The 10,940-nt window shown below is 41.2% G+C and overlaps 1 protein-coding gene across 6 annotated transcripts in view; it reads left to right on the top strand.

Annotated features, from left to right (window-relative positions):
* The first annotated feature begins 10,755 nt into the window (after positions 1–10,755).
* CCDC126 (coiled-coil domain containing 126) overlaps positions 10,756–10,940 on the top strand; it is a 53,850-nt gene continuing 53,665 nt past the window's right edge. For all 6 annotated transcript variants that reach the window (XM_014587129.2, XM_027771119.1, XM_014587125.2 and 3 more), the window contains exon 1: positions 10,756–10,910. The gene's annotated coding sequence lies outside the window, so the exon portion shown is untranslated. The remainder of the gene's footprint in view (positions 10,911–10,940) is intronic.

Here is a 10,940-nt window from a genome sequence, read left to right as displayed (position 1 = left end):
CATGCATGCCCAAGATCCCGAGAGGAGAATGGAGGAGAAGGAATTGTGGCGTGACCATCCCCTCTGGGGGTGATTTCTCGCTTTCTGTCTCTATGTCTCTCTCTCTGTCTGTCTGGCGAGCGCACGCGCCCTATAGTGAAAACCTCTCCAAAAAAAAAAAAGAAAAAAAAAAGAGAAATAGAAAGAGACAGGTAACGCTACCCACTAGAAATAAGTGAGGAAGAAGTCTAAGAAAATCTTCATTTTAAGTTTCTGAAAGCAATATTTCACAGCTGAAGTTCAAGACCCAAGTGGAGATGGGCCTTATTTAATCTCTTGAACATTCCCAAATAATTTACACTCTGTCAGTCAAAATGTGGGAAAGAATGGAAGTGACAGTAAATCTTTTTATTTTTAAAAAAATAATTATTTATTTAATTTTATACATTCACTCATTTATTTTAATTTGACCAGAGAGAGACAGAGAGGAAGAGAGAGAGGGAAAGTCAGAAAGCAAGCCACCAGGTCTGGGACTCAAACTGTGGTAGGCCATGTGGTAGAGTCCACACATTTACCACTATGCCACCTGCTGGTCCCAACAGTAAATCTTGAAAACAGCATTAAACGAATCATTAGACTCTGTCAGAAAGCCAAACAACGTATATTAATTATATATGGTGTCCAGAGATTTGGATACTAGGGTTAGTAGGAATATTCATTTATACACCATGTATTTATTAAATGGTGCTACCAGAATCTGGAAATGGTGGACAGTAAGGAGTTTATAATCTAATAAAAGGAATTGGTTTAGCATATATATATGCACATCTACGTGCATGGCCAAAAATCTCAAGAGAAGGGACCAGCAGGTAGTGTGGTGGTTGAGGTGCTATACACTCCCACAGGGCCAACCATGGTTCAAGTCCCGGACCTGGTGGCTTGCTTTCTCAATTTCCCTCTCTCTTACTCTGTCTCTGGTCAAATAAAAAAATAAACGAATGAATAAATAAAATTAAATAAATAATTCATAAAAAAAATCTCAAGAGAAGAATTGGATTTTGGCATAATCATCACCCCTGTGGGGTTGCTTTCTCACATTCTCTCTCCCTCTCTCTCTCTCTCTCTCTGGTGAGTGCACACAACCTACAGGAAATTAAAAAAAAAAAAGGTAAAGATAAAGACATGTTGATACTATAAATAATAATTAAAGTTAATAAATAAAAAATTATTTAAAAAAGAAAAGAAAGGGGACCAGCAGTTAGCGTAATGGCTATGTCGCTGGACTCCCATGTAGTCGACTGTGGTTGGAGTTCCAGACCCGGTGGCTTAAATTCACACCAGGTGCATGTGCGTGTGCATGCCCAAGATCCCAGGAGGAGAACTGAGGAGAAGGGATTTCGGCGTGGTCATCCCCCCTGGGGGGGTAGTTTCTTGCTTTCTGTCTCTCTCTCTCTCTCTCTCTGTCTTTCTGGCAAGCGCATGTGCTCTATAGCAAAAACTTCTCCATAAAAAAAGAAAAGAAAAGAAAAATAACTCATAATTCAATAGAAAAAGTATAGCAAACGGAAGAAAACATGGAAAACGAAATGTTTGCTAATTCTATTCTTCTTTTATGAAACTCATTTGTGTTTTGATGTATGTTTTTTCAGACTTTCATGACATAAATTTTTAAAATACTTAAAAACAAGAAAAAACATGTGGATTCATTTTACTAATGTGTTTTTAAGCAAATATATTCAAAATATTATAATGTTAACATATAATTAGTATTTTTAAACCCTTAGAGGTATTTTATCTTTGTTTCATACTCTTCAACATTTGGTGCATATGTTACTCTTACAGCACGTCTCAGCGTAAATTATCTCCACTGGAAGTTCTCAAAAGCCATGCGTGGCCTGTGGCTATTGTATTGGATAGCATAGGAAATTGGTATCCAGATTATTACATTTTTTGTTCACATGACTTGTATTGTCTTTTTCTTGTGCCTGCCTACCATGCAGACTTTCCCCACTCAGATACCAGCGTTTTCTTCTCTGCAGAGAGCAAGTATCTGTGTGGCTGTTTGTGTATTTATCTTCTTCGCCACACTCTCTACCACATGGGACTATCTCATAATTTGCCTGTCTCAGTGTCTTTTTTTTTTTTTTTTGGCTTTTGTTGTTTTATTTTACTTTATTCATAATCATCATTGTCATCATTATTACTTTAAAAATTTGGCTAGCAGTGTCTTCAGTTAGCATAATGGCTATGTCGTTGGACTCCCACGTAGTCGACCGCAGTTCACGTCCTGGACCCGGTGGCTTAAAACTCATGCCAGACACGAGTGTGTGTGTGCCCAGGATCCCGAGAGGAGAATGGAGGAGAAGGGATTGTGGCGTGGCCATCTCCCCTGGGGGATGATTTCTCGCTTTCTGTCTCTCTGTCTCTCTCTGTCTGTCTGGCGAGCACACATGCCCTATGGCAGAAACCTCTCAAACAAAACAAAACAAAACAAAACAAGACAAACAAACAAACAAAAAATTTGGCTAGAGAGAGAGTGGGAAAGTGAGAAAGCAATCCTCCAGGTCCAGGATTGGATCTGTGGTTGACCATGTGGGAGTCTAGCACCTTAACTGCCAAGCCACCTGCCAACCTCTTCTTTTATTTTTTCACATTTGCTATAGGGTGGTCACCGAAGAGAAACAGATAGATAGATAGAGAGAGAGAGAGAACCCCAGGAAAGATGACCACACTGCAATCCTTTCTTTCAGGAATTTGGACACACACATGTGCCCTGTGTGTCTTTCAAGCTGCCAGATCTGAGATTTGAACTGTACAGTCAGCCGCGTGGGATCCAGCTGCCCCAACCACCATACCACAGGCTGGTCCTTTAGAGTCTTTAATACTTCCCTGTGGTTGCAGTGATGACAGCCAGCGTTCACTGAGGGTTTGCCATGTGCTAAGCACTGTGAAAGCTGTTCCATGTATATCAACTCATATTCTCATTTTGATTCTTAGTCTTCTTATCATGTGCTTTCTTTCCTTTTCTTTCTTTCTTTTTGTGATGTGCGTAGGGTTTTTTAATTCTATTTTTTGTTTTTTTTTGTTTTTTTGGAGAGATTTTCACTGTAGGGCGCGTGCGCTCGCCAGACAGACAGAGAGAGACATAGAGACAGAAAGCGAGAAATCACCCCCCAGGGGGGATGGTCATGCCGCAATCCCTTCTCCTCCATTCTCCTCTCGGGATCTTGGGCACTCACGCACACGTGCCCGGCGTGAGTTTTAAGCCACCGGGTCCGGGACACGAACCGCTGTCGACTACGTGGGAATCCAGCGACATAGCCATTACGCTAACTGCTGGTTCCCTTTTTTGGTTATTTTTATACGCAGTCTTTCTAAATCACAATCCTCCTGCCTCGGCCTCCTGAATAGCTGGGACTATATACCGCTGTACCTGGCTTTTTAGGGTGGGCCAAGACTCACACTTAGGCCTCCCATGTGGCCTCCACCTGTTGAGCACCAGCATTCCTTGTGCAATATCACATCTGGGCCTCACAAAGGTCTCTTATTACTGAGGAAATGGAGGGTTAGAGCAATTGTGGAACTTATTCAAGGTCACACAGTGATAGGGCCTAGAACTGAATAAGACAACGTGATGCTGACCCATGTACTTTTCTTTTTTCTTTTTATTCTTTAGAGAGAGATTTTTTGCTGTAGGGTGCATAATCCACCAGAGAGACAGAAACCAAGAATTCACATCCCAGGGAGGATGGCCATACCACAATTCCTTCTCCTTTGTTCTCTTGGGATTTTGGACACACATGCATATGCACCTAGCGTGAGTTTAAGTCATTGGGTCTGGGACTCCAACCATGGTAGACTATGTGGGAGTTTAGTAACATAATCATAATGCCATCTCCTGGTCCTCTGACCCATGTACTTTTATTTTTAAATTGGGAAACACAACTTGTAAGTGGGAAATGTATAAGCAATAAATGTATAGTCTAACAAATTGAATGTCCACAACAGTGTAACCACTACCCATACCAAGAGATAGAAGATTTGTAGAATTTCAACTCATTGCCTCTTCTCCATTCTCAGTTCCCTTTCAGTAGATCTCCGTCTTTTTTTTTTTTTAAACCTTTATTGTTTCACATTGTATATTTGTGTTTATGGCCCATTATAAATTAGTATTTTTTGTGAGGTGTGTATACGTGTGTGTGATGTTTTCGACAAGCTCTTGCTATGCCTCAGCACTCCTGATTCAGCCTCCTGAGCAGCTGGGACCACATGTGTGTGCCACTGAGTTTGACACTCGAATTGTGGAGTCTATGTGGGATAAGGTTGCCTTAAGCTCCATGCCACCCTCTTGCCCAGATCTACCTCTATCTTAAAGATAAGCTATTAACCTTCCTTTTATCATTTTTTTATATAGTTTTAAGATCTAAACCTGCATTCTTTATTTGAAAAAGTTTTTTTCTTCCAGGAGTGAGCAAAAGTGTGTGTGAGAGAGAAAGAGAGAGGCTCATACAGGGTCTTGATGCTGTGATTCACTCCTAGCCTCAGCCAGCCTCATGTTAAGGGCATGTATGTGCCTGGCATACTCAGGGAGGTCTTTGGATGTGAACCCAGAATCATCCCATGTGGAACTGCCTTAGGGAGCTTTATCCAGCCCAAGTATACATTCTTTATTCCTTTTTGAACCTTATAAAAATGGAATAATAGAGTATATATTCTTTTGTGTGCGTGTTTTGTTTTTCTTAACATTATATTTCTAGGATTCATTCATGTTGTTGCTTGTATCTTGTTACGTTTTCCCAAACTGTATTAATTTACTCTCCCTGTCTCTCTGGCAAGTGCATATGCTCTATGGTAAAAACTCTATAGTATGGTATGGGAATTCCTATTACTCTGCTCTTTGTCAACATTTGCAATTGTTGGGACCAGCAGGTGGCGTGATGGTTAAGATGCTGGACACTCCTACATGGATGATCACAGTTCGAGTCCCACACCTACTGGCTTGCTTTCTCCCTTTTTCTCTTTCTCTCACCCTTTTGCTCCCTGTGTCTCTCTCTGGTTAAATTAGAATAAATGAATGAATAAATTTTAAAAATTGTAATTGTTAGTCTTTTAAAATTTTTAGCTATTTTGGTAGGTGGTGTAGTATTCTCTCATTGTGGTTTGAATTTAATTGGTTTTATAAGAAGTTGAAACTTGTTAATATGTCTACTAGTTATTTGGATTTCTTCCTTTCTTTGAAGGGATTATTCAAATCTTTTTAAAAATTTTTACTATTATTATTTTTTAATTTGCCAGAGCATGTGTGCACTCCCTGGTGAGAGAGGAAAAGTGTGAAAGCCCCTCTTCCCATGAGGGATGGTCATACTGCAATCCTTCATTTCTTCTTTCAGAATTTCTGAATATGCACGCACACAGGTCTGACGTGTTTTTCAAGCTACTGAGTCCAGTATCCCACTGCTGACCATGTAGGATACAGGCCATGTGGGATATAGCCAACTTAACTATTATGCCACTGGCTGGCCCTCACATCTTTACCTTATGATCATAGTTCTATATATATTCTAGGTAAAGACTTCCCTTGGTTATACATATTGTAAAACTTTACCTCTCTCTATTTTTGTCAGGCAAGCACATGCGACCTATGGCAAAAACCTAGGGAAACAATTCTTATTTAACTCTGAGGATTGCTGTTTAATTTTTTTTTTTTTTTTTGGAGAGCACTCGTCAGACAGAACATAGAGACAGAAAGTGAGAAATCACCCCCCATGGGGGATGGTCACGCCACAATTCCTTCTCCTCCATTCTCTCTCGGGATCTCGGGCACGCACGCACACGTGCCCGGCGTGAGTTTTAAGCCACCGAGTCCAGGAAGCGAACTGCGGTCGACTACGTGGAAGTCCAGTGACATAGCCATTACGCTAACTGCTGGTTCCCCTGTTTAATATTTTTTAAAGTTTCTTTCTCTCTCTCTTTCTTTCTTTCCCTCCCTCCCTCCCTCCCTCCCTCCGTTCTTTCTTTCTTTCTTTCTTTCTTTCTTTCTTTCTTTCTTTCTTTCTTTCTTTCTTTCTTTCTTTCTTTCTTTCTTTCTTTCTTTCTTTCTTTCTCCTATGAGGAGAGACAGAGAGATAGCCACCATTAGGATCTTCATGCTGTGAGCTACCCCCAGATTCAACCAGTCCAGATCATGGGCGTGCATATGCCTGGCATGTTTCTGGAAGTCTCCCTCGGGATGCAAACTTAGAACCTTTCCATGTGGTTCAGCCTTGCAGAATGTTGTTACCTCTGTGTCATTGTCTTGCTCCATCCTATCAATTCTTTTAGTAGTATAATGTGATGAAATCAAGTCTTGATGTAATCAAATTTACCCATTTTTCTATTGTAGTTAGTGCTTTCTGGATTAATTTTAAAAGTCTACCCTTTACCTTAGAGTCATAGATACATGGGTATATTAAAAAAGTTAATGGACATGCATATTATGAAAAAAAAAAACTATAGGGACCAGCAGTTAGCATAACGGCTATGTCACTGAACTCCCATGTAGCCGACCGCAGTTTGAGTCCCAGACCCGGTGGCTGAAACTCACTCTGGGCATGTGTGCGTGCGTGCCCAAGATCCTGAGAAGAGAATGGAGGAGAAGAGATTGTGGCATGGCCATCCCCCCTGTGGGGTGATTTCTCACTTTCTATCTCTCTGTCTCTCTCTGTCTTTCTGGTGAGCACATGTGCCTTATAGCCAAAAAAACAAAAACAAAACAAAACTTCTCTGGAAAAAAACAAACAAACAAAAAAACTATGCATGAATTTGAATTTTTTTATAAAGATTTTTTTTTTTTAAGTTGTCAGATGGTGCATGCACATACCAGAGCGATAAAGAGAGAAAGATATAAAGCATCCTCCAATGGGGCATGGTCACACCATAATCCTTTTTTCTATCCTGTCAGGATTTGGGGTATGCACACACATGGTGTGTTCCTTAAACAACTGGATCTGGGATTCAAGCAGTGGTCAATCATGTGGGATTCAGCTCCTAAGGCACAACGCTTAATCACTGTGTTAGAGGGCATCCGTGGATTTCAAAAACTATTTTTTTTTAAGTTAAAAAATTTTTTTAAGTTTTTTTTTTTTTCCCCCCATAGGGCATGTGTATTCACCTGAGAGACAGTGGGAAGAAAAGTGAGAAATCACCCTCCTCCTTGGGGTAATGACTACTCTGTAATTCCTTCTCTTCTATTCTCTTAGGATTTGGGGCAAGCATACATATGTGCCAGTTTGTTTTTCAAGCCACTGTAACCAGAACTTGAACTACACAATCGGCCACATAGGATCCAGCTGTCTTAACTACCATGCCACTGGCTAGCCCAAGTTTTTAATTTTTTAAAATTTTATTGCCAGTGGGCTCATGCACTTATCATAGATAGATAGAGAAAAAGTATGTCCCACAGGGGTGTGGTCTCACTGCAGTCCTCCTTCCTCCACCTCTTCACCCTGTCAAGATTCTAATCATGTACATCATGTGCCTGGCATGTTTTTCAAGTTGCTGGGGATGGTATTTGAACCGCAATTGGCCATGTGGGATCTGGCTCCCTAGCATTATGGGTTGGCCTTCGAAAATCTTTTACACTACAGGTCAGCAGGAGGTGTGATGGTTAAAGAGCTGGATTCCTAACTGGCTGACTGCGATTTGAGTCCTGAGCCTGGTGGCTTAAAAAGAGTGTGTGTGTGCATACCCAGGGGGAGAAGGGAGGAGAAGGGATTTGCCGCATGGCCATCTCCCCTGGAGGGTGATTTCTTACTTTCCCTCTCTCTGTCTCTTTTTGGCAAGCTCATAGCTCATGACCCCTTTGGCAAAAATCTAAATATATATACATACATATATATATACGTATGTATGTGTGTATAACACTAAAACAAACATACTTTAATTATCATTTTCCATGAACTTTTTGAAGTCCCCTTATAAGCTTCTATATTATCTTTTTTTTTTTTTTTGGAGAGGTTTTCACTATAGGGCGCATGTGCTCGCCTGACAGACAGAGAGAGACAGAGAGACAGAAAGCGAGAAATCACCCCCCAGGGGGGACGGCCACGCTGCAATCCCTTCTCCTCCATTCTCCTCTTGGGATCTTGGGCATGCACGCACACGCACCTGGCATGAATTTAAGCCACCAGGTCCGAGACGCGAACCGTGGTTGACTACGTGGGAGTCTAGCAACATAGCCATTATGCTAACTGCTGGTTCCCTGTATTATCTTTAAAAATAGGAACCAGCAGATGATATAATGGTTATTTTGCTGGACTCCCACATAGTCATCTGTAGTTCGAGTCCCAGACCCAGCGGCTTGAAACTGACACTATGCCAAAGATCTCCAGAAGAGAGTGCAGGAGAGGGGATTGTGGCATGGCTGTTTCCCCCTTGGGGGTGGGGTGGGGTGATTTCTCACTTTCTGTCTCTTTGTCTCTCCTTGTCTCTCTGGTGAGCTCATGCATCATATAGCAAATATCTCTCTAAAAAATAAAATAAAATAAATTATACAAGCCTTATTATTTTGGCCTTTAAATTTATGTTTAGTATCCACTTGGAATTGCTTTTTGTATATAATATAAAGAACCCAATTTCATTTTTTTCCAAAAGAAAAACTATTTGTCTCCACACCAGTTAATTATTGAGAACTCTTTAGGCATTGCTCTGTATTGTCACCATGACGACATAAATCAAATTTTTATTATACGTGAGATTTTCTGGACTCTCGATTCTATTCTATTGGTGTATTTGTTTATCCTTGATCTGGTACCACGCTGCCTTACTTACTACGGCTTTATAATAAAGCATGGTATCTGATAGCACAAGTCTTCCTCCTTTCCCTCTTCCTCTGCCTCTTTTTTCTTTTTTCTCCTCTTCCTCATGAATACTTGTCTTTGCTTTTCCATAAAATTATAAATTAGTTTATCAAATTTCTCTCTCTCACACACACATACAAACAGGCACACACACACATACACACACACACACACACACACACACAAATCTATTAAGATTTTGTTTGGAATTGCACGGGGTCTATGGATAGATTTGAAGAAAGGTGACATCTTTCAGCCTTGAATATTCCAGTCTATGAACATATTATGTCTCTCATTTATTTAGTTCTTCTTCAATGGTTTTTAATAATTTTATTTATTTGCTAGAGGGAGATGGCTTGCTAGAGGGAGAATGAGAGCTAGAGAGAAAGAGAGAAAGCACCACCCTCAGTGGGGTTTTTCAAGTCCACCTGGGGCAGGCCTAGGATTCCAGTCTGCAGTCAGCCATGTGGGACCTGGCTTCCTTAACCACTAGGTACCAGGCAGCTGTCAATTTTTTTTTTAATACAGATTTTGCTCTGTTTAGATTAATTTATTCTCAGATACTTGATATTTACTTGGGGTTACAACAAATAGTATGATTTTTAAAATTCCCTTTTTCTGATATACAAAAATAAATGTTGATTTTTCAAAAAAACTTTAAAAAACTATTTTTCAAATCTATTAACCTTAAACTTATCAATTACAATAATTTATGTGTAATTCTTTTGGATTTGTCACATATATAATTATTTTTACTAATTATTTAAAAATGATTTTAATTAAAAGTAACTTTGTGGGGCGTGGGGGGGTAGTGTGGAGATTAGGAGCGCTGGATTCCCACATGGCCAACTACGGTTCAAGTCCTGGACCTGGAAGCTTCACTTTCCTTCTCTCTCTGTGTCTTTCTCCCCTCAGTGGGGTTTTTCAGGTCCGCCTGGGGCAGGCCTAGGATTCCAGTCTGCAGTCAGCCATGTGGGACCTGGCTTCCTTAACCACTAGGTACCAGGCAGCTGTCAATTTTTTTTTTAATACAGATTTTGCTCTGTTTAGATTAATTTATTCTCAGATACTTGATATTTACTTGGGGTTACAACAAATAGTATGATTTTTAAAATTCCCTTTTTCTGATATACAAAAATAAATGTTGATTTTTCAAAAAAACTTTAAAAAACTATTTTTCAAATCTATTAACCTTAAACTTATCAATTACAATAATTTATGTGTAATTCTTTTGGATTTGTCACATATATAATTATTTTTACTAATTATTTAAAAATGATTTTAATTAAAAGTAACTTTGTGGGGCGTGGGGGGGTAGTGTGGAGATTAGGAGCGCTGGATTCCCACATGGCCAACTACGGTTCAAGTCCTGGACCTGGAAGCTTCACTTTCCTTCTCTCTCTGTGTCTTTCTCACTTTCGCTCTGTCTCTGTGTCTCTCTCTGGTCAAATTAAAATTAATAATAATAATAAAGTAAAATAAAATAATTCTTTTTTAAAAAAGTAATTTTGCTTTTTCCTGCTTGGTCTTTTTCTTGCCTCACTCCACTGGCTAAGAACCTTCAGCTGCAATAATGGACGTCCTTGTCGGCATCACGCTTAATCACTCCTAAGCCCTCCAGCCTCAAGTCAATGGCATGTAGAACGTGGGATCCTCAGCACAGGGTCGGAATTAGACGTCGGTGCCCTCCTTCCGCGCCTGCTTCGCGTCAAGGCAGAGGGTACGCCTCTTGTAAGATCATCTTCCAATCCGGAAGAAGGAGCCGCCCTCTCTGGTTGCTGCGCAACGGCGTCGCCCGGACAGAGTAGGTGCAGAGCGGCTAGGGGCACGTGCCGCCGCTTCCTCATTGCTGGACTACATCCCCCACAATGCCGCGCGGCGCGGCCCGGGGGCCCTCGAGTGGGGGAAAGGCCGGGCCAGGCGGGAGGCGGGGCGCCCCCGTCCCCACCCCCCCCCCCAGCCATTCTCCATCCCTTCCTGGAGGCTGCTTGGCGAGAGCGAGACGCAGCAGACGCCCGCTAATCGGCTTTCGCAGCTGCGCCCGGCTCAGGAGCTCAGCGGTGGCGGCGACCGTGGCGAGAAGCCCAAGGCAAGGTAAAGGGGAAGGGGCGAGAGGGAAGCGGG

Source organism: Tupaia chinensis, unplaced genomic scaffold (assembly GCF_000334495.1).
Source record: "Tupaia chinensis unplaced genomic scaffold, TupChi_1.0 Scaffold000184_1, whole genome shotgun sequence".
In the NCBI taxonomy this organism is placed as follows: domain Eukaryota; kingdom Metazoa; phylum Chordata; class Mammalia; order Scandentia; family Tupaiidae; genus Tupaia; species Tupaia belangeri.
This window is presented reverse-complemented; position numbering and strand designations above follow the sequence as displayed.